Source organism: Athalia rosae, chromosome 7, assembly GCF_917208135.1.
Source record: "Athalia rosae chromosome 7, iyAthRosa1.1, whole genome shotgun sequence".
Classification (NCBI taxonomy): domain Eukaryota; kingdom Metazoa; phylum Arthropoda; class Insecta; order Hymenoptera; family Athaliidae; genus Athalia; species Athalia rosae.
In genome coordinates, this window is record NC_064032.1 from 7,486,980 (window position 1) to 7,509,527 (window position 22,548).

The 22,548-nt window shown below is 49.2% G+C and overlaps 3 non-coding genes across 3 annotated transcripts; all 3 read right to left on the reverse strand.

Moving 5' to 3' along the window:
• Positions 1-1,383: 1,383 nt before the first annotated feature.
• Positions 1,384-1,567, reverse strand: LOC125501972. Its single transcript, XR_007279719.1, has one exon. It is a non-coding gene; the product is annotated as a U2 spliceosomal RNA (small nuclear RNA).
• Positions 1,568-8,328: 6,761 nt separating this feature from the next.
• On the reverse strand, positions 8,329-8,512 carry LOC125501969. Its single transcript, XR_007279716.1, has one exon. It is a non-coding gene; the product is annotated as a U2 spliceosomal RNA (small nuclear RNA).
• A 6,733-nt stretch (positions 8,513-15,245) lies between these two features.
• On the reverse strand, positions 15,246-15,438 carry LOC125501967. Its single transcript, XR_007279714.1, has one exon. It is a non-coding gene; the product is annotated as a U2 spliceosomal RNA (small nuclear RNA).
• Between the last annotated feature and the right edge of the window lie 7,110 nt (positions 15,439-22,548).

Consider the following 22,548-nt stretch of genomic DNA (forward strand, 5'->3'; position numbering starts at 1 on the left):
CACCTAAATTCTTGTGGAAACGGGAATTGAATTATAATTTGAATAGTCATTTTGTCTGTTGTTTTTGTCAGGGACTTACTGAACTGGTCTAATTACCTAGTCTAAATGAATAAATAAGATAATAAATAAATAAATAAATACCTAACACTAAAGGGTGTAAAAAGCCCTGTAATTATCAATAAATAAAAATAAGGGTGTAAAATGCCCAGTCAGTCAATTACCTAAATCTACGCCTTATATACTAAAGTAAATAGTAAAATAGGGTGTAGAAAGCCCAGTCAACAATATAAATTAATTAAAAAAGTGAGGTGTAAAAAGCCTACTAAATTAAATTATCAGTCAATTAAAACTTACTAACTAAACAATGAAGGTACGTAACAGGATTTTGAATAAACGAATAAATAAATAAATAAATAGGATCAATCGAATAAATATCACAATAAAGCTGTCGAGACTGGCATCGAATCAGCATGTGGTGAGCAGCGCATTAGCAGAAGTAAGAAAATGAAAATTTGAAAAATAGCGGAGACAGATGTAGTGGGCATTTAAAGCGGGCATTTAAAAAAGAGAGAGAAGATAGAGAAGAGAGACAGCGATAGTAGGTGCCACCTCTGCCGCCTTCGGGCGCCGACAGAGGGGGCGGAGGGCTCGCGGACTGCCGCACCTCGGCTCGCAACTCGCGTCACTTGCTTCGGCCGCAGCCCGCGAGGGGGCGCATCGAGTCCGCCGCTCCGGACGGCTGATTTGCACGCAGATGCTTTTCAACCGCCTTCGCGAGCGGACGCGCTGACGGAAGGATCCCGCGACATCAGGTATAATAAATTATCCTTCAGACCGCGGGACTTACGCTCCCCCAGCTCATCGATCCACCGCGCTATGTAGAGCGGCTCCCCCCAATCAACGAATTGATTGGCGAGAGTCGCTCCGGTTCACGCGGCTTCACAAATCCTCAAGGTCACGCGTTCGGGATGGGAAAACGTGGCCATAATTTCAGACCACGCTGCTACGGGGGGGGGGGTGCATGCTTTTCCTTTGACAGGTGACCACGTGACGACTCCGAAAGAAGATGGCGACGACACGCTGACGGCACCTGTCGCCGGGGGTGACAGCGCTAGGTGAAGAAAGAAAGATGGCGCTGACTCACCGCTTCATCTCCGCACAGTCTCCTATCCTGTTACCAGTCAGTAAGTCCCTCTGTCAGTGATTGTTGTGGGGGTCTCGTTAGTGTGGCTGGGCGTCGGTAATAAAATCGCTCCTCGGTCCGTTTTCGTCGTTTTTCGTCGGTCGGTAAAATGTCTGATTTTTGGAAGTTTCGGGTCGCCTCGGCTGCAAGAATATAAAAAAAAGAAAAATAAATAAATGTGTTTCTTGTGTTTAATTAGAGATTATTGGGCCGTACACGGCGGCACTGCAATGCCGAGACAACCCGTGACAGAGCCGGAGCAAGCCCCCGACACTCCGTCGACTTCCAAAAATCAGATTAATATTCTGGCTCCCCAATGGGGAGCGTATCAGATATTAAGCTGATAAGAACAGATAAAAGGCGTTTATTTTCTACAACAAATGTTCCCCCGGGCGTACACTGCATGCCCGGGGGTATCAGTACAATACATGTCGCCTTTTTGGCGAGGGCTAATTAGTCTATAAAAAAGATATTTTCGGGGGCCAGATCCGGTTGGGTACTTTTGCTTTCGAAGCGTCTTGTTTAGAATTGTCAAATAATAAAAAACCGGATCTGGACCCTCGCCTAAATTGAATAGTTTCTAAAATTAATAGTGTAGGGCCGCAATGGCCCTAGGTCAAAGAATTTAAAATAGGTTTCAAAATAAATAAGTAAATATATAGATAAAAATATAGATAAAAGTATAGATAAAAAGATGAATAAAAAGATGAATAAATAAACAAATATACATAAAACACGTTAAGATAATGCCGAGGGAGGCTGCTCAGGTGCGTTTGCAGGGGCTTCGTCTCTAGTTTTGTATTGCCGCACACCTGAAACGTGTTCTACGTATATATCGCGGCTCCACTTGATGGTTTCCGACACGATTAGCCTTCTCATCATCCCCGCGTATTTTTTCCCTATCCTCAACATATTTATCACTTGCTCGTTCTTTGGGTCCCACGAGCCGAGAGCGCCGACGACGATCGCAGAGACCGCCACCTTGTAGCCGTCACCGTGCAGGGCGTCGGCGAGGGGCTTATATTTTTCAATTTTCCTGCCCCTCGCCTCTTCGAATGCCTTATAGGTGTTTTCAAATGGCACGGTGACGTCTACGATGACGATACTCTTTGAGGGCTCGTGCCTGACCACAATGTCAGGGCGGAGAGCCCCCAGATCGCCGTCGACCCCCTCGACTCTCTTGTTAATCCTCATAGTCCCTGGGAGACGGCAAGCCTTAGCTACTCGTTCGACAACGGCATCGTGTCTCAGTTGCCAAGCCGCCGAGTGCGGCTGGCAGTGGCAAAGGACATGAGGAAGGGATTCCAGGCCCCCCCCGCAGCGCCGGCAACGCTTATCACCGTCCCCCCAGCGTCTCGCCCCGTTAAGGGGGAGAACGTCCAGGCGGGCGCGGTGGATGAAGCGCCAATCAGCGAAGCGGGTAAAGTTGCCGCCGCGAAGAAAGTGATTTGACACATTCGTCAGCGACGACACCCGGAATACCTTCCCCTGGTCCGGTTTTCGTTTTAGTTTTAATTGATAATATTCGACCGCTGCCAGCCGCAATCGGCGGATGACCTGGTCACGTGAGTCCGGAGATACCGTTGTCTCCCTTTCGCGCGAGCCCCTCATCGTCACCACCAGCTCTTGTCGGGTTTCTAAAAATTTCCATTTCACGGCGAGCTTGTCCTCGGACCGCCGCGCCGCGTTTCTCGCTCTTGACCAGAGCGAGGCGATGTCCCCCCCGTCTCTGGCGAACTCTCCCTCCAGCGAACCGGAGAGATAGGTCGCCAGATCCGCGGCGGAAGGGTTTCGCCCGATCTTCCTGGCGACAGCCGCCTCCAGGGAAGACCAGGCTAGACCCCGCACCACCCCGTCCTCTACGGTCAGGAGGCGGAAGGCGTGCCCTATCGTTAATATATCCCCCAGATCGGCGAGCGGGAGAAGCCCACATCCCCCCCGGCTGGGAGGGAGGAAGACAATCTCCGCGCTCGCCCTCTGGGGTAGGTGCATCCACTTTTTTGCTAGTTTTTTAATAAGCCTATCCGCCTCCTTGAGCGGTCCCTTCTCAACGTGTGCTCCCCTCAGCAGAAAGCCCAGTCGCGGCAACAGAAACGTTGCGACTGTTTCGGCTTTCTGCCAAGGGGTGAGAAGGGACTCGTCGACGGCCCGGAGATCTCGGACAAGCTCGCCGATCGTCAATATCGGTGTTTGTTTTACTTGGAAGCCGGTGGGGACTCCGAGGTGCTGATAAGACTCACCGGCTGCCAGGGCTCTTATCTCTGTGTCTTGTATTCTGAATCGTGTCGGAACCACCCTGCGCGTTCCCCTGCAATCTTGGTGTAATGTCGCGCATTTTGCAGGGTTGAAGTGGAGCCCGATGCCGTTCGCTGCTGATTCCACTCGTCTCAAAAGTTCTTCCATTCCCTCAGCAGCGTCGGCTATGAGAACGAGGTCGTCAGCATAGGCTAATATATTGTGCCGATGGCCCTGCAGTGTATAACCCGCATCACTGGAAGCGGCCGCCCGAAGGACCGGTTCCTCCGCAAGGTTAAACACTACAGGGCTCATCGGACACCCTTGCTTGACCCCCGCATTCATTATTATAGGGTCGGTGAGGCCATCGGCGGTGCGCACCCGGGTGGAGCAGCCATCGTACATGCTCTCCACTATGTTGCGTATGGCGAGTGGGAGCCCGGCCTCCTCCAGAGCACGGTGGATGGATGCGTGGGGGACCGAACCAAACGCGTTGGTCAGGTCCAACCACGCCACCACCACCTGACGGCCCCTCCTGCGAGCGTCGTTCAGGACTTCCTGCAGCACGAAGTTGTGTTCAAAACACCCCTCACATGGCAGGAAGCCCTTCTGAGCCGTGCTAAGACGCTTATTGCGGATCGTCCACTTGAGCAGACGGTCAGCAAGAACAGCGGCAAAGAGTTTCGGAGTCGTGTCACCTAGGGCCAACGGACGCCAGTTCGAGAGATCGTCCCGATCGCCTTTCTTATGAATCAGGACCGTGTTGGACGACTTCCAGATATCCGGGATCGCCTCCAGACGTCTACAGGCGTTGAATAGAGAGGTGAGCAACCGACAGTCTGGGTCAGCCCCTCTCAGATCGCGGTAGGTCAAACCGTCCGGCCCCGGCGCAGTGTTGGACATGCGCCTGAGCCGGAGGTCGACCTCCATCACCGAGAACGGCTGAAGCAGACTGCCGGTGCTACCTTCGTCTGGAGCCCCGTAACGGGGAGGCGGAGGTCGCACTCCCAAGTTCCCCGCCGGACTGTACATTGCCACGAAGTGCTCCATGATCCGTCCCTTCGACACTTGACAGTGCTGGGACGGACCCTGAAGCACCTCCTGGACTGCACGCCGGCGGTTCCCCCTGTAGAGTTTTTGCAGTCTTGCGGCCTCCGCCACGCGATCCCGTATATCCGGAAGAGCCCTCCCCGGTCCCTCTTGTTGCGGTAGTTGTTGTTCCCTATTTTGTTGTTGCTGGCGATCGGGGCGATCCCTCGAACCACGCCCGGGTCCAGCTCCACGACCCCTACGCTCTCCACCGCCACTCCCACCTCCCGATCTACCCCCCTCACCGCGCACCCGTTCTGCCCCAAGGCCTTGGAGGAAAGCTGCAGCTTGCGCTGCAGCCTCCTCCAGCTCTTCGATACAAACAACCGCCTCCGCCATACCAATCAGTAACTCCCGCTCGTCCGGCAGCACTTCCGTAGTTTGCCGGGTGGCAGGCTGCCGGCGGCGGGACTGATCGGCAGGCGTCAGCGGTTGTTGCCTTGGGGTCGGTGAACGGCGAGAGACAGCAGACGATCCGTGACTACTCACAGGTTGGGTCGCCCGCTCCGTGGAGGCAAGACTCCCACCCCCCACAGCTTGTCCGGGTGCGCCCCGTCGATGCCCTCGACCTCCCCTAATTCCCTTCCCTCGCAAGTTGAAAAACCCTCCCCTTGAATTACTCCTGTTTCCCCCGGATGATGATCGACGACCTCGTTCTCCCGTAGAACACGCTTCAGGCGGATCTGAAATTGCGTTGTCCGAATTTAGCGTGCCGTCTAATGTTAAAATACTAAATCTATTATTATTTTCAATTATACTACTATTATTATTGTTTATACTATCGTTACTCAGGCAGTTGTCATTAAATAAAAATCGGCTCCCTGCAAACCGCCCTGAGCTTCGCCGCGACGTCGTGGGAGACTCTCTGCTCGTGTTGTTACTTCTCCGGAGCGCCCGGGCGGTGTCGGGAGACAGTCGAGGCCTCGCTGGTGCTTGTGGAGGAGGCGGCGGCGTCCCCTCGTCTTCCGAGTCCTCGGCCGGCGACGCGGGCCCGCTGGGATGTCGTCTGCGGACCCGCCCGTTGACCTCCTGCCACGGCGTGCTGCTGTTGGTGTTGCTGCTGCTGTTGTGATGCTGTTGCTGAGGAGGGACCGCCCTGGATGGCCCCGCTACGCCGACGACCGCCGGAGGGGGGAGGACTCGCGCCGCTGGTGGTGATGGTGGTGGTGACGCGGCGCTCCTCTCGTTGCCTCCCCCCTGGACCCTGGAGGTGGTGATGGGTCCCTTCGATGTCGTTGTTGTGACGGTCGTCGTTGTGAGGGTCACAGGCAAAGTTGGGGATCCGAGCAGTCCGCTCGCCGGGGCCCTCAGCTCTTCGCTGATGGTTAACAGGATGGCTGGGCCCCGGCTTTCCCTCGTAGGAGGGCTGTGGGGGCCTCCCGCCATCCCCGGCGGGAGCGACGTAGCTCTTAATGCCGGCCACAGCCCTCTGCGTGCTGCTGCGGCATCCCCGTCGGCCTGCGACGGCCTCGTGGCACCCATCGTGACGGCGGCGTAGGATGGTGGGGCCGCCGTCTCTTCTGACCCCGGCACTAGTCCCCGGATGGTGTTGGTGGGTGATGTCGTCTTCGGTGCCGGGGTCTCCCTCGCTGATGTGGAGCCAGGCGTTGGCACCGCTGCCCCTCTGCTAATCGCTGCCCGGCGGGTGGTCGGCCGGGCATCCACCGGCACGCTGCTGGCGCGTCTACTCCTAGTCATGGGGCCCTCGTAGATGTTGTTTGGGCCCCTCGCCGGTGGATCGGGGTTCCTCTCCGCGGTGCTCGTCGGCCCGGCTGCTGAGGTGGTGATGGTGGGTGCCACCGTAGCGGGCGCTGCTGATGTTGTTGCTGCTGCTTGTGAAGGGGCGGCCCTCCTAGGCCGTGGCAGAAGTTCCTCCGTCGCTGGAGGTGTTGGTTGCGACGGAGTTGTCGCCGGCGTCGTCGTCGGGGTCCTGGTTGTTGGCGCGGAGCTTGAGGTGGTGGTCGCTCCGCGCCTGGCTGCTGCTGTCGGTGGTGGTGGTAATGTAGCAGCAGCCCTCCTCCTGGTAACCGCCGCCCCTGTTGCGCTGATGGTCGGCTGCTCTCTCTGGGCCTCGACTGTTCCTCGACCCCGTCCCTGCGTCGCGGCTTCGTCTCTTGTCTCTCTAGAATTAATAAAATTATCGAGCCTCCCTCGGCCCGAAGCATTAGACCCAGCCACACTTGCCCCCGTTCTCCTCGCACTCAGACCTGTTCCCGGGGCGCATGGAGGATTATTATTATTGTTTGCATGCGCGGCGGCGTGATGTGTCTTCACCGCCTTCAGAGGATACCTCCCGTCGCCGGTGAAGCCACACACGCCGCACTGGTGTTCGACTGTGTGCCCCGGGTGATGTTTCTTCGCGTGTTTTAATAGGTCCGAGTGCGATTTGAACACTCCGCCCGTCCTTCTACCTTGATTATTTGCGAAGCATTCCGGGCACTTAAAATCCTGCGGAAATGGGAATTGAATTATAATTTGAATAGTCATTTTGTCTGTTGTTTTTGTCAGGGACTCACTGAGCTGGTCTAATTACCTAGTCTAAATTAATAAATAAATAAATAAATAAATAAATACCTAACACTAAAGGGTGTAAAAAGCCCTGCAATTATCAATAAATAAAAATGAGGGTGTAAAATGCCCAGTCAGTCAATTACCTAAATCTACGCCTTATATACTAAAGTAAATAGTAAAATAGGGTGTAGAAAGCCCAGTCAACAATATAAATTAATTAAAATAAAAAAGAGAGGTGTAAAAAGCCTACTAAATTAAATTATCAGTCAATTAAAACTTACTAACTAAACAATGAAGGTAACGTAACAGGATTTTAAATAAACGAATAAATAAATAAATAAATAGAATCAGTTAAATAAATATCACAATAAAGCTGTCGAGACTGGCATCGAATCAGCATATGGTGAGCAGCGCATTAGTAGAAGTATGAAAATGAAAGTTTGAAAAATAGCGGAGACAGCTGTAGTGGGCATTTAAAGCGGGCATTTAGAAAAGAGAGAGAAGATAGAGAAGAGAGACAGCGATAGTAGGTGTCACCTCTGTCGCCTTCGGGCGACGACAGAGGGGGCGGAGGGCTCGCGGACTGCCGCACCTCGGCTCGCAACTCGCGTCACTTGCTTCGGCCGCAGCCCGCGAGGGGGCGCATCGAGTCCGCCGCTCCGGACGGCTGATTTGCACGCAGATGCTTTTCAACCGCCTTCGCGAACGGACGCGCTGACGGATGGATCCCGCGACATCAGGTATAATAAATTATCCTTCAGACCGCGGGACTTACGCTCCCCCAGCTCATCGATCCACCGCGCTATGTAGAGCGGCTCCCCCCAATCAACGAATTGATTGGCGAGAGTCGCTCCGGTTCACGCGGCTTCACAAATCCTCAAGGTCACGCGTTCGGGATGGGAAAACGTGGCCATAATTTCAGACCACGCTGCTACGGGGGGGGGGTGCATGCTTTTCCTTTGACAGGTGACCACGTGACGCCTCCGAAAGAAGATGGCGACGACACGCTAACGGGCACCTGTCGCCGGGGGTGACAGCGCTAGGTGAAGAAAGAAAGATGGCGCTGACTCACCGCTTCATCTCCGCACAGTCTCCTATCCTGTTACCAGTCAGTAAGTCCCTCTGTCAGTAATTGTTGTGGGGGTCTCGTAAGTGTGGCTGGGCGTCGGTAATAAAATCGCTCCTCGGTCCGTAATTTCTCGTTTTGCGTCGGTCGGTAAAAGTCTGATTTTTGGAAGATCGGGTCGTCTCGGCTGGAAAAATATAAAAAAAAGAAAAATAAATAAAAGTGTTTCTTGTGTTTAATTAGAGATTATTGGGCCGTACACGGCGGCACTGCAATGCCGAGACAACCCGTGACAGAGCCGGAGCAAGCCCCCGACACTCCGTCGACTTCCAAAAATCAGATTAATATTCTGGCTCCCCAATGGGGAGCGTATCAGATATTAAGCTGATAAGAACAGATAAAAGGCGTTTATTTTCTACAACAAATGTTCCCCCGGGCGTACACTGCATGCCCGGGGGTATCAGTACAATACATGTCGCCTTTTTGGCGAGGGCTAATTAGTCTATAAAAAGATATTTTCGGGGGCCAGATCCGGTTGGGTACTTTTGCTTTCGAAGCGTCATTTTTAAAATTGTCAAATAATAAAAAACCGGATCTGGACCCTCGCCTAAATTGAATAATTTCTAAAAATAATAGTGTAGGGCCGCAATGGCCCTAGGTCAAAGAATTTAAAATAGGTTTAAAAGTAAATAGATGAATAAATAAATAAAAAAAAATATAAATAAAGATGGATAAATAGACATATATACATAAAACACGTTAAAATTATGCCGAGGGAGGCTGCTCAGGTGCGTTTGCAGGGGCTTCGTCACGAGTTTTATACTGCCGCACACCTGAAACGTGTTCTACGTATATATCGCGGCTCCACTTGATGGTTTCCGACACGATTAGCCTTCTCATCAATCCCGCATATTTTTTCCCGATTCTTAACATATTTATTACTTGCTCATTTTTTGGATCCCACGAGCCGAGAGCGCCGACGACGATCGCAGAGACCGCCACCTTGTAGCCGTCACCGTGCAGGGCGTCGGCGAGGGGCTTATATTTTTCAATCTTCCTGCCCCTCGCCTCTTCAAATGCCGCGTAGGTGTTCTCGAATGGCACGGTGACGTCTACGATGACGATACTCTTTGAGGGCTCGTGCCTGACCACTATGTCAGGGCGGAGAGCCCCCAGATCGCCGTCGACCCCCTCGACTCTCTTGTTTATCCTCATGGTCCCTGGGAGACGGCAAGCCTTAGCTACTCGTTCGACAACGGCATCATGTCTCAGTTGCCAAGCCGCCGAGTGCGGCTGGCAGTGGCAAAGGACATGAGGAAGGGATTCCAGGCCCCCCCCGCAGCGCCGGCAACGCTTATCACCGTCCCCCCAGCGTCTCGCCCCGTTAAGGGGGAGAACGTCCAGGCGGGCGCGGTGGATGAAGCGCCAATCGGCGAAGCGGGTAAAGTTGCCGCCGCGAAGAAAGTGGTTTGACACATTCGTCAGCGACGACACCCGGAATACCTTCCCCTGGTCCGGCTTTCGTTTAAGTTTTAGTGTATAATATTCGACCGCTGCCAGCCGCAATCGGCGGATGACCTGGTCACGTGAGTCCGGAGATACCGTTGTCTCCCTTTCGCGCGAGCCCCTCATCGTCACCACCAGCTCTTGTCGGGTTTCTAAAAATTTCCATTTCACGGCGAGCTTGTCCTCGGACCGCCGCGCCGCGTTTCTCGCTCTTGACCAGAGCGAGGCGATGTCCCCCCCGTCTCTGGCGAACTCTCCCTCCAGCGAACCGGAGAGATAGGTCGCCAGATCCGCGGCGGAAGGGTTTCGCCCGATCTTCCTGGCGACCGCCGCCTCCAGGGAAGACCAGGCTAGACCCCGCACCACCTCGTCCTCTACGGTCAGGAGGCGGAAGGCGTGCCCTATCGTTAATATATCCCCCAGATCGGCGAGCGGGAGAAGCCCACATCCCCCCCGGCTGGGAGGGAGGAAGACAATCTCCGCGCTCGCCCTCTGGGGTAGGTGCATCCATTTCTTTGCTAATTTCTTAATAAGCCTATCCGCCTCCTTGAGCGGTCCCTTCTCAACGTGTGCTCCCCTCAGCAGAAAGCCCAGTCGCGGCAGCAGGAACGTCGCGACTGTTTCGGCCTTCTGCCAAGGGGTGAGAAGGGACTCGTCGACGGCCCGGAGATCTCGGACAAGCTCGCCGATCGTCAATATAGGTGTTTGTTTTACTTGGAAGCCGGTGGGGACTCCGAGGTGCTGATAAGACTCACCGGCTGCCAGGGCTCTTATCTCCGTGTCTTGTATCTTGAATCGTGTCGGAACCACCCTGCGCGTCCCCCTGCAATCTTGATGTAAACTTGCGCATTTTGCAGGGTTGAAGTGGAGCCCGATGCCGTTCGCTGCTGATTCCACTCGTCTCAAAAGTTCTTCCATTCCCTCAGCAGCGTCGGCAATGAGAACGAGGTCGTCGGCGTAAGCTAATATGTTGTGCCGATGGCCCTGCAGTGTATAACCCGCATCACTGGAAGCGGCCGCCCGAAGGACCGGTTCCTCCGCAAGGTTAAACACTACAGGGCTCATCGGACACCCTTGCTTGACCCCCGCATTCATAATTATAGGTTCGGTGAGGCCATCGACGGTGCGCACCCGGGTGGAGCAGCCATCGTACATGCTCTCCACTATGTTGCGTATGGCGAGTGGGAGCCCAGCCTCCTCCAGAGCACGGTGGATGGATGCGTGGGGGACCGAACCAAACGCGTTGGTCAGGTCCAACCACGCCACCACCACCTGACGGCCCCTCCTGCGAGCGTCGTTCAGGACTTCCTGCAGCACGAAGTTGTGTTCAAAACACCCCTCACACGGCAGGAAGCCCTTCTGAGCCGTGCTAAGACGCTTATTGCGGATCGTCCACTTGAGCAGACGGTCAGCAAGAACAGCGGCAAAGAGTTTCGGAGTCGTGTCACCTAGGGCCAACGGACGCCAGTTCGAGAGATCGTCCCGATCGCCTTTCTTATGAATCAGGACCGTGTTGGACGACTTCCAGATATCCGGGATCGCCTCCAGACGTCTACAGGCGTTGAATAGAGAGGTGAGCAACCGACAGTCTGGGTCAGCCCCTCTCAGATCACGGTAGGTCAAACCGTCCGGCCCCGGCGCAGTGTTGGACATGCGCCTGAGCCGGAGGTCGACCTCCATCACTGAGAACGGCTGAAGCAGACTGCCGGTGCTACCCTCGTCTGGAGCCCCGTAACGGGGAGGCGGAGGTCGCACTCCCAGGTTCCCCGCCGGACTGTACATTGCCACGAAGTGCTCCATGATCCGTCCCTTCGACACTTGACAGTGCTGGGACGGACCCTGAAGCACCTCCTGGACTGCACGCCGGCGGTTCCCCCTATAGAGTTTTTGCAGTCTTGCGGCCTCCGCCACGCGATCCCGTATATCCGGAAGAGTCCTCTCCGGTCCCTCTTGTTGTTGCTGTTGTTGTTGCTGATTTTGTTGTTGCTGGCGATCGGGGCGATCCCTCGAACCACGCCCGGGTCCAGCTCCACGACCCCTACGCTCTCCACCGCCACTCCCACCTCCCGATCTACCCCCCCCACCGCGCACCCGTTCTGCCCCAAGGCCTTGGAGGAAAGCTGCAGCTTGCGCCGCAGCCTCCTCCAGCTCTTCGATACAAACAACCGCCTCCGCCATACCAATCAGTAACTCCCGCTCGTCCGGCAGCACTTCCGTAGTTTGCCGGGTGGCAGGCTGCCGGCGGCGGGACTGATCGGCAGGCGTCAGCGGTTGTTGCCTTGGGGTCGGTGAACGGCGAGAGACAGCAGACGATCCGTGACTACTCGCAGGTTGGGTCGCCCGCTCCGTGGAGGCAAGACTCCCACCCCCCACAGCTTGTCCGGGTGCGCCCCGTCGATGCCCTCGACCTCCCCTAGTTCCCTTCCCTCGCAAGTTAAAAAACCCTCCCCTTGAATTGCTCTTATTTCCCCCGGATGATGATCGACGACCTCGTTCTCCCGTAGAACACGCTTCAGGCGGATCTGAAATTGCATTGTCCGAATTTAGCGTGCCGTCTAGAGTTAAAATACTAAATCTATTATTATTTTCAGTTAAACTACTATTACTATTATTACTATCGATACTATTATTACTCAGGCAGTTGTCATTAAATAAAAATCGGCTCCCTGCAAACCGCCCTGAGCTTCGCCGCGACGTCGTGGGAGATTCTCTGCTAATGTTGTTACTTCTCCGGAGCGCCCGGGCGGTGTCGGGAGACAGTCGAGGCCTCGCTGGTGCTTGAGGAGGCGGCGGCGGCGTCCCCTCGTCTTCCGAGTCCTCGGCCGGCGACGCGGGCCCGCTGGGATGTCGTCTGCGGACCCGCCCGTTGACCTCCTGCCACGGCGTGCTGCTGTTGGTGTTGCTGCTGTTGTTGCGCTGTTGCTGTTGTTGAGGAGGGGCCGCCCTGGATGGCCCCGCTACGCCGACGACCGCCGGAGGGGGGAGGACTCGCGCCGCTGGTGGTGATGGTGGTGGCGCGGCGCTCCTCTCGTTGCCTCCCCCCTGGACCCTGGAGGTGGTGATGGGTCCCTTCGATGTCGTTGTCGTGACGGTCGTCGTTGTGAGGGTCACAGGCAAAGTTGGGGATCCGAGCAGTCCGCTCGCCGGGGCCCTCAGCTCTTCGCTGATGGTTAGCAGGATGGCTGGGCCCCGGCTTTCCCTCGTAGGAGGGCTGTGGGGGCCTCCCGCCATCCCCGGCGGGAGCGACGTCGCTCTTAATGCCGGCCACAGCCCTCTGCGTGCTGCTGCGGCATCCCCGTCGGCCTGCGACGGCCTCGTGGCACCCATCGTGACGGCGGCGTAGGATGGTGGGGCCGCCGTCTCTTCTGACCCCGGCACTAGTCCCCTGGTGGTGTTGGTGGGTGTTGTCGTTTTCGGTGCCGGGGTCTCCCTCGCTGAAGTGGAGCCAGGCGTTGGCACCGCTGTCCCTCTGCTAATCGCTGCCCGGCGGGTGGTCGGCCGGGCATCCACCGGCACGCTGCTGGCGCGTCTGCTCCTCGTCATGGGGCCCTCGTAGATGTTATTTGGGCCCCTCGCCGGTGGATCGGGGTTCCTCTCCGCGGTGCTCGTCGGCCCGGCTGCTGAGGTGGTGATGGTGGGTGCCACCGTAGCGGGTGCTGCTGATGTTGTTGCTGCTGTCTGCGTGGGGGCGGCCCTCCTGGGCCGTGGCAGAAGTTCCTCCGTCGCTGGGGGTGTTGGTTGCGACGGAGTTGTCGCCGGCGTCGTCGTCGGGGTCCTTGTTGGCGCGGAGCTTGAGGTGTTGGTCGCTCCGCGCCTGGCTGCTGCTGTTGATGACGGTGGTATTGTGGCAGCAGCCCTTCTCCTGGTAGCCGCCGCCCCTGATGCGCTGGTGGTCGGCTGCTCTCTCTGGGCCTCGACTGTTCCTCGACCCCGTCCCTGCGTCGCGGCTTCATTGGTCGTTACTCTAGAATTAATAAAATTATCGAGCCTCCCTCGGCCCGAAGTATTAGACCCAGCCACACTTGCCCCCGTTCTCCTCGCACCCAGACCTGTTCCCGGGGCGCATGGAGGGTTATTATTATTATCATGCGCGGCGGCGTGATGTGCCTTCACCGCCTTCAGAGGATACCTCCCGTCGCCGGTGAAGCCACACACGCCGCACTGGTGTTCAACAGTGTGCCCCGGGTGATGTTTCTTAGCGTGTTTTAGCAGGTCCGAGTGCGATTTGAATACTCCGCCCGTCCTTCTCCCTTGATTATTTTCAAAGCATTCTGGGCATCTAAATTCTTGCGGGAACGGAAATTTAATGATTATTTGAATTGTCATTTTGTCTGTTGTTTTTTGTCAGGGACTTACTGAACTGGTCTAATTACCTAGTCTAAATTAATAAATAAAATAATAAATAAATAAATAAATACCTAACACTAAAGGGTGTAAAAAGCCCTGCAATTATCAATAAATAAAAATAAGGGTGTAAAATGCCCAGTCAGTCAATTACCTAAATCTACGCCTTATATACTAAAGTAAATAGTAAAATAGGGTGTAGAAAGCCCAGTCAACAATATCAATTAATTAAAAAGTGAGGTGTAAAAAGCCTACTAAATTATCAGTCAATTAAAACTTACTAACTAAACAATGAAGGTAACGTAACAGGATAATAAATAAATAAACGAATAAATAAATAAATAAATAGAATCAATCGAATAAATATCACAATAAAGCTGTCGAGACTGGCATCGAATCAGCATATGGTGAGCAGCGCATTAGTAGAAGTATGAAATTGAAAATTTGAAAAATAGCGGAGACAGCTGTAGTGGGCATTTAAAGCGGGCATTTAAAAAAGAGGGAGAAGATAGAGAAGAGAGATAGCGATAGCAGGTGTCACCTCTGCCGCCTTCGGGCGACGACAGAGGGGGCGGAGGGCTCGCGGACTGCCGCACCTCGGCTCGCAACTCGCGTCACTTGCTTCGGCCGCAGCCCGCGAGGGGGCGCATCGAGTCCGCCGCTCCGGACGGCTGATTTGCACGCAGATGCTTTTCAACCGCCTTCGCGAGCGGACGCGCTGACGGAGGGATCCCGCGACATCAGGTATAATAAATTATCCTTCAGACCGCGGGACTTACGCTCCCCCAGCTCATCGATCCACCGCGCTATGTAGAGCGGCTCCCCCCAATCAACGAATTGATTGGCGAGAGTCGCTCCGGTTCACGCGGCTTCACAAATCCTCAAGGTCACGCGTTCGGGATGGGTAAACGTGGCCATAATTTCAGACCACGCTGCTACGGGGGGGGTGCATGCTTTTCCTTTGACAGGTGACCACGTGACGCCTCCGAAAGAAGATGGCGACGACACGCTGACGGGCACCTGTCGCCGGGGGTGACAGCGCTAGGTGAAGAAAGAAAGATGGCGCTGACTCACCGCTTCATCTCCGCACAGTCTCCTATCCTGTTACCAGTCAGTAAGTCCCTCTGTCAGTAATTGTTGTGGGGGTCTCGTGAGTGTGGCTGGGCGTCGGTAATAAAATCGCTCCTCGGTCCGTTTTCGTCGTTTTTCGTCGGTCGGTAAAATGTCTGATTTTTGGAAGATCGGGTCGTCTCGGCTAGAAAAATAAAAAAAAAGAAAATAAATAAAAGTGTTTGATTATGTTTAATTAGAGATTATTGGGCCGTACACGGCGGCACTGCAATGCCGAGACAACCCGTGACAGAGCCGGAGCAAGCCCCCGACACTCCGTCGACTTCCAAAAATCAGATTAATATTCTGGCTCCCCAATGGGGAGCGTATCAGATATTAAGCTGATAAGAACAGATACTACACTTTGATCTTAGCCAAAAGGCCGAGAAGCGATACTGGATGCCCGATCAGGCCCTGTACTTAAGGTTCTAAAAACGTCATTTCAACTGCGAGAAACATGTACCGCTTAGCGGTGAAAGTTGGAACTTTTTTTTAGTACGCGCGCGCCTCTGGCAGCATGTGGCGTATTTTTCACTACTGCAGCGTCCTCATCAGCTGTTGTGCAGTAGAGTAGTTCCTCCACTATCAGGTGTGTACCGAGTTCTACTCTCAAAATATGCCATCTTGTACTTATGGCATACGATGTGAAGTGAATATGATCAATATAGTGGTGCTTGAAATGGTGGTTTCCATTTGACAAAAACAATTACAATACTCTCACCTGATTCTCTCGGTCTGTAAATATCTACAACCAATCATTTATTGCCTGATTCAACCATTGGATACTTGCTTCCAATAAATTAAATTCCTCTCAAAATGTGCTCCGATAGATTAATCTCATTCGCTCAAATATTTGTGATAAATATGATGGTTTCACTGGAACAGTGAAAAATTAATCAAAGATGGTCAGATTCGACCTTGAAGGACTTTGGAACCATTAAGGATACAGTTATCAACATTCGAGATGATTTTGTGGAGTATTGGCCGTATCGCGATGACACAAAGAACTGAACACGCCACGATTGCGAAATCAAAAGTAACAAATGTAATTGACAATAAAAATGCAATTCTTCACTATTTGTCAACAAATATGTGCTCAAATACCGCAGTAATGCACGATTACTTTAAATTATTCCAATAAATCTGAATACGCAAAAAAAAAAAATGTTAACAGCATTAACTCAACTTTTCTTTTTCCGTTTAACCTTTGTGCCAAGGAAACGAGGAGTGGAAACCACTAAATTGAAGAATTGTATAAATAGATAATTCAAAATAATTATGGTTCGTACCGCGACAGCAGATTTTAAGTGCGTTGGTATTTCCTGAGATTAGTTCTATTATATGTACCTTTGATATTCTCTAAATCGTTTGGATCAGACAGTACAAATGCGTTTCGTCCAATTACTGTTATTATTCTATACGGTCCTTGTTATATATGGAAAAATTTATGGGTTACTTTGTCTTGCGCGTTAGATAGCATAGGAACTTTTGATAATACTAAATCAACTACTTTTAATTCAACTATTCGTTTGATCTTTTGATTATTTTTGCGTTTTTGAACATTTCGTTTCAGATTTTCTCGTGCTAATAAGATTTTGGTTTGGTGGTCAATTTGTATAGCGTCCGGATATTTAATTATGTTTCTTATCTGATCCGTGGGCCTTTCGTTAAAATGTAGCTCGTGTGGTGTGTATCCAGTACTCAAATGCGTAGTAATATTCGAAAGAGTTTCTATCTTAGGTATGAACTTAGCCCACTTGTTAGTATGTTGATCTGCGCAAAATGTCCGAAATAGTCTACCAAGTTCTCGCATAACCTTTGCAGTTGGGTTGGATTATGGATGACGAATACTTGAATAACAAACATTGATACCTTCTTTTTGCAAAGTATTTTTCCAATCATGAGCTGTGAACTGTGTTCCGTGATCCGATAATATTTTTTTCGGTTTGCCAAATTTCGGAATGTACAACTCTAAAATCTTTCTTAAACTGACACACGTTGTGGCTTTTTTCATTGGGTACAAACTGACGTACTTAGAAAATGCATCCATCATTACAAAAATATGTTGTACCCCCCCAACTGATTTCGGTAGCGGACCATAAAAATCAACAGTTACTAATTCCCCTGGCTCGTTAGCTTTTACCATATCATATTCTCCTTCCATGTTTATAGATAAATATTTGACTCTTTGGCACAGATCACAATTAGTTACAAATTTTTTAACATCTCTTGCTATTCCTTTCCAATAATAGTTGGACTTTAGATATTGCAATGTTTTATACTGTCCTGAATGACCTAGTTTTGAATGCGCAAACTGAACTAAAGAGTCTTTTAAACAAATGGGTACTACAATTCGCCATAATTTCGTTGTATAATCTTGATGAAATAAAATGTTATAGATTTGAAAACAAGGATTCTCTTCCTTACTGTTAATTACTCGTTCTTTTTGTTTGATTATTGTATCATCATTTTGCTGTAATTCATTCAACTTTTTGAATTGATCTTTTAAATCTTTATCCATGACTGAACTAACAACTTGTAAGTATCAAGTTTGCGATTCGCGAACAACTTGTTTTATTTGGTACTTTAATAAACGATTCAATTTTTGATATTATGAATGGCTTCTGTTCGTGAGTAATTTCAAATTTTCCCTCAGGATTCCTACTAAAAAAATCAGCCACTTTATTATCTGCACCTCGACAATACTCTACGTCAAATGAATATTCATTCAACAACAAACACCATCGTATCAATCTTCCATCATGAAAAGTACTATTTCTAAGAAAAGTTAAACTCTTGTGATCGGTAATTATTTTGAATTGAGTCTTTGCAATAATATTACATTACACAACTAGGGACGAAAGTTTCACTTACGTCCCTGCGTGTTTGGCCCCGAGCGAAGCGAGGGACCGTGAGGAGCAGGAACGGTAGTGAGACTTACGTGCCGTAGTGTGTATACTATTTTTCTTCCTACCCTGCTCGAAAGTGCGTTCGCACGTAATTATTGCCATCGCATGTTCATGTCTATCGGGAATGTGCGCCGGCATTTGCGACCCGAGCGAAGCGAGGGTTGCTGGCCGACGGCAGGCATCCCCAGATCATCAAGAAAAGTAAGAACATTTTAATCTATATTTTTTTCATTTAGGAACGGTCATTTTTATTACACGAGCAAGGTGTAATATTAAAAACACAATTACTAAAAGTACAATTTACAAAAGATGAAATCCGATCAATATTGGAATGTAGATTATTGAAGGTCTCTGAGGTTATGGTCTCAGATCGTCGGTCATGGTCTAACAATAAGGTCTTCGTTTTCTTTGCTGGTGTTTCAGCGTTTTTCAGATTTTGAAAAACTTTTACTGGAGGCTTGTCCATGAAACTCCGTTTCCGATTCAGAGCAATTTCACCGGCCGTTACAAAGTTTGGAAAAAGGATTCGATTACTGGAAATAGATGGCTCTGAATTCCCAAAATCCTCTTTTTGATTTTTATCCAAATCATTATCAAAATCATCGCATTTCAATATTGAATTTGATTGATTGGCTTTGGAGGAAGTAGCCGCATGGGTTATTCCTCCCATGGTTGCCCACAATATTGAGAAATTGAACTTAATGATTATGAGTGTCGGCTAGACTAGCGAGTAGCGTTGCGGATGTTTACTCACAATCAGACGTTCGAGGTTCGAGCCCGGGTTAGGAAAAAGTTTTTATCTTCGCCAAATTAACAACGTACGTCCCGGCAAATTAATATTTGCTCCCTGCTAACAAGTGATGGCGTGGTAGTAGGGAGAAAAAGTAGCACTTGCGTCCCCGAAAGCAGGGACGAAACACGCACTTTCGAGCAGGGTAGGAAGAAAACATTCTAAATTTCTGAACAGCATACATAATTGCAAGCAATTCTTTTTCGGTTGTAGTGGAATTCATTTCTGCTGCTGTTAAACATCTGCTTACAATCGCTATTAAGTAATTATCTCCTCCGTTATCCGTTTGATAAAGGATTCCACAAATCCCTTTATTGCTTGCATCAGTTTGGGCTTTAAAGGGATAATTCGGTATAATATGACACAACGTTACACTTTTCATGAAATTTTCTTTCAATAATTTATATGCTTTAGAATGTTCATCTGTCCAATTCCAAACTGCGTCTTTTTTTAACAATTCTCTAAAAGGGTCTAGATAATTTGAATGTTGAATACTAAACTGTCTATAGAAATTACAAATTCCAAGAATGCGCTGTAAATCTAATTGATTCTCGGGTTCTTGAAAATTCTTAATTATAGCGAGTTTTTCTGGATCAGGTGTAATTCCTTGTGGTGTTAATAATAATCTTAAAAAGATGACCGATTCCTTACAAAATTTAGACTTTTCTAACCGTAATGTGAAATTATGTTCAAGTAATCTTTTGAATACAAGCTCTAAATGTAAAAGATGTGTTTCAAAATCTGGCGATGTTACTAATAAATCGTCTACGTAACAAGTTAGAAATGTCGAATAGTCATTTCCCAATGCTAAATTCAAAGCTCTTATAAAGGCACTCCCTGCTGTTTTCAAGCCAACCGGAACTCTACAGAATTGATACAGACTTGATCCATGCAAAAATGCTGTTAATTGTCGAGATTCTGGTGATAATGATATTTGCCAATACCCGTGAGTCAAGTCGATTGTTGACATATATTTCACACCATGATGTTTTTGTAATAAGTCTGGTATACTTGGTGGCGATTCATTGTCACCTTCGACTACATCGTTTAAAAATCTAGCATCCCGACATATACGTATTTGATTTTTCTTTTTCCTTACAATTCTTAATGGATTGCAACATGGGCTTATTGATCGTTCGATTATACCCAAGTCAAGCATGTATTCAATTTCTTTATTAACAACTTCTCTTAACGCGATTGGCACTGGATAAGATTTTCTGAGATGTGGATTTTGTTTTGTCAACCTAATTTTATGTTCGTACACGTCACCACACCCTGGTTTATTGGAAAATAATGCTTTGTATTCTTTAAGTAACGCTAACATTGATTGAGATTGCAGATCATCTAGTGTCGTTAGATTATCCGCGACCGATGGAAGTTCTTTGAAAAAGTTATGATCCTCTCCCCGATCATCTATTTCTTTGATTTCTTCAGACGTTGGATTTAGTTCATTAACAGAAAGATCTTGAGTTTGAGCAATGTTATCAATTTTAGACGGATCAACAATTAATTCAGAAAAATCAATTTGAACACGTTTTTCAATATTTATTGACTCTTCTGAAACGACTTCGGAACTTTTTTGTGTATTAAAATCGTCTGGATGATTTTCTTCAAATTCAATATTTTCGACATCTGGTACTGAATTATCGAAAATAATTTTAGTTATTATATTTTGACCTAATACATCATTTATCATCTCCGAATGCGTTGTTTGATTCTCTGAGTTATTTCTTGCTTTGTTACAAATTTTCAAATTATTTAAATTACTGGTTTCTTTCAAATTTTTAACGATATCATTTTCAATACACAGTGTGGTAGGGAGGGGAGTTTTTATTTAATTTTTAGGATTTTGTGTTTGTCGGGATGTTTGGCGGGCGGACTAGATACTCGCATTTATTATCTTTAATACTCTTTTATTTTGCGGTTTACAATAGGTCTTTCGATATTCGTATCGCTTGGTCAACTGACTAAATCTTGCCCACCAGGTACTCTACTGTTCCCTGGTGGGGTAAATCCCTATTTCATGTGTCATGTACATGAGCGTCGCGAGACGCCTACAACAGATTACTAAATTTTGTTTTAATTATTTGTAAAACCATCATGTTATTACTAGTTGAGGATACCAACTTATGGGGTTACATGGGTTTCGTGGGTTCAAAAAATCGATTTTTTTTTTTTTGGCTTATTACTTTCTACAACATCTCAAGAATATTGTCCTGAATTTTCAAGTCGATCCGAATAATAGTTTTGGAGATACAGTCTTTGGAAGGTGTGCGCTCCAAGTCAGGTATAGAAGGGTCAGCGCGTCTATTGTTTGTCTGTCAGTGTTGTATATTACTTTCACTGCCTAAGGAAAACTAGTTTGAAATATTTTATTTGGTGATTACTTCTTGAAGCACGAGGTTCATTTGAAGTTATCCCAAGTTTCTATCATATAATTTATTAATAACGTGGTATTATTTGTGGTTATCTAGTGTCATTTGTGAAGTTGATACACAATGCATAAAATTTCAAGAAAACAGTTAACCCTTGGAGCTCGTAGAAAAGATAGACCGAGAAAAAGGAGACAGTCCTTTAATCCTAAAGATCCGGAAACTGATGATAGTTCCTTCACGAGCACCTCAGCAAAAAAATTAAAAGGTGATGATAAAGAGCACGTGCCAGAAGAGGATACGCTCCAATATTCAATCATAGATTTTGCCTTGGTTTTATCAACTCTCTCATCGTTTGTGCGGTGTTCTAACATTATTGACGATGAAGATGAAGATCAATTGTGTAATGGTAAAGTACAATTTAAGCAATGTTCGAAATTTGGTCTGGGATATAAAATCGTAGTAGAATGTGAACGATGTGATCCAAAATATATTTTATCTTGTCAAAAAATCGGAAGAATGTTGTAAAAGTCGACTGCCCCGAACCGCTCGTTCCGAGAGACTTTTGGTGAGGGTCACCTCGGAGGAACTATCCGCGACGTCGCTCACAATGACTCCCGATCTTCAAAAACTGTATAACTTATTGAGGCTGATTACGGCAGCTCGTGTCGAAACCTAGCCCCTGAAAATGGGCGCCACGTAAGAGAAAATGATATGCAGCTCTTAGTCTGCTATCCGACTAGCCAGTAGTGCGACGAGAATACGAGAGGTGAAACTAAAAAAACGCACAGGGAGTTGGTCCTTGCTGGGTACTGGACCCTCACAATCCTGAGTGCTGAGTTCTACGTGAAATGATCAGGTCAGACATGCGACGTACCTGGGCCAGGTATTGGAAAAGAAATTAACAAATTAGCCGTCTTTCCACGATAGAAACTATAAGCGAATACTTTATTTTAAGCGACGTTATCGGTGATGAGAATGGACGTAATACAAAGTTTTGGCGAATTTAATACAAAAATGTGACGGGTTCTGAAACGTTGGAACAATTCTCGGACACAACACGGACACTTACGTTATTCCACTATCGTCGGGAGGAATCGGGTCCAAAGACCGATTTTACAAGACGTTGACGTGCAGCAGGACGTGTGCAATGCGGTAAGACGGAGACGAAGACGAAGACGATGACGTTGACGGCGATGATGACGGTGACGAGGACTTCAGCTTCTCCTCTCTAATCCTTCACATCACCCTCCGGACAAGCCACCGGGTGCGTGAAGATTAGACGAAAAAAGAACGGCAATCGTGCTTCCTTAGATTCTAATTCACTCGTCCTCCTTATTCAGATCGTTCGCCGACGGTAGGGCAACGGAAGTATATCTTCTTCAGGGTCACTATAAATCCTTTCGGTCCTTTTCGACTCGTCCCTGAATTCT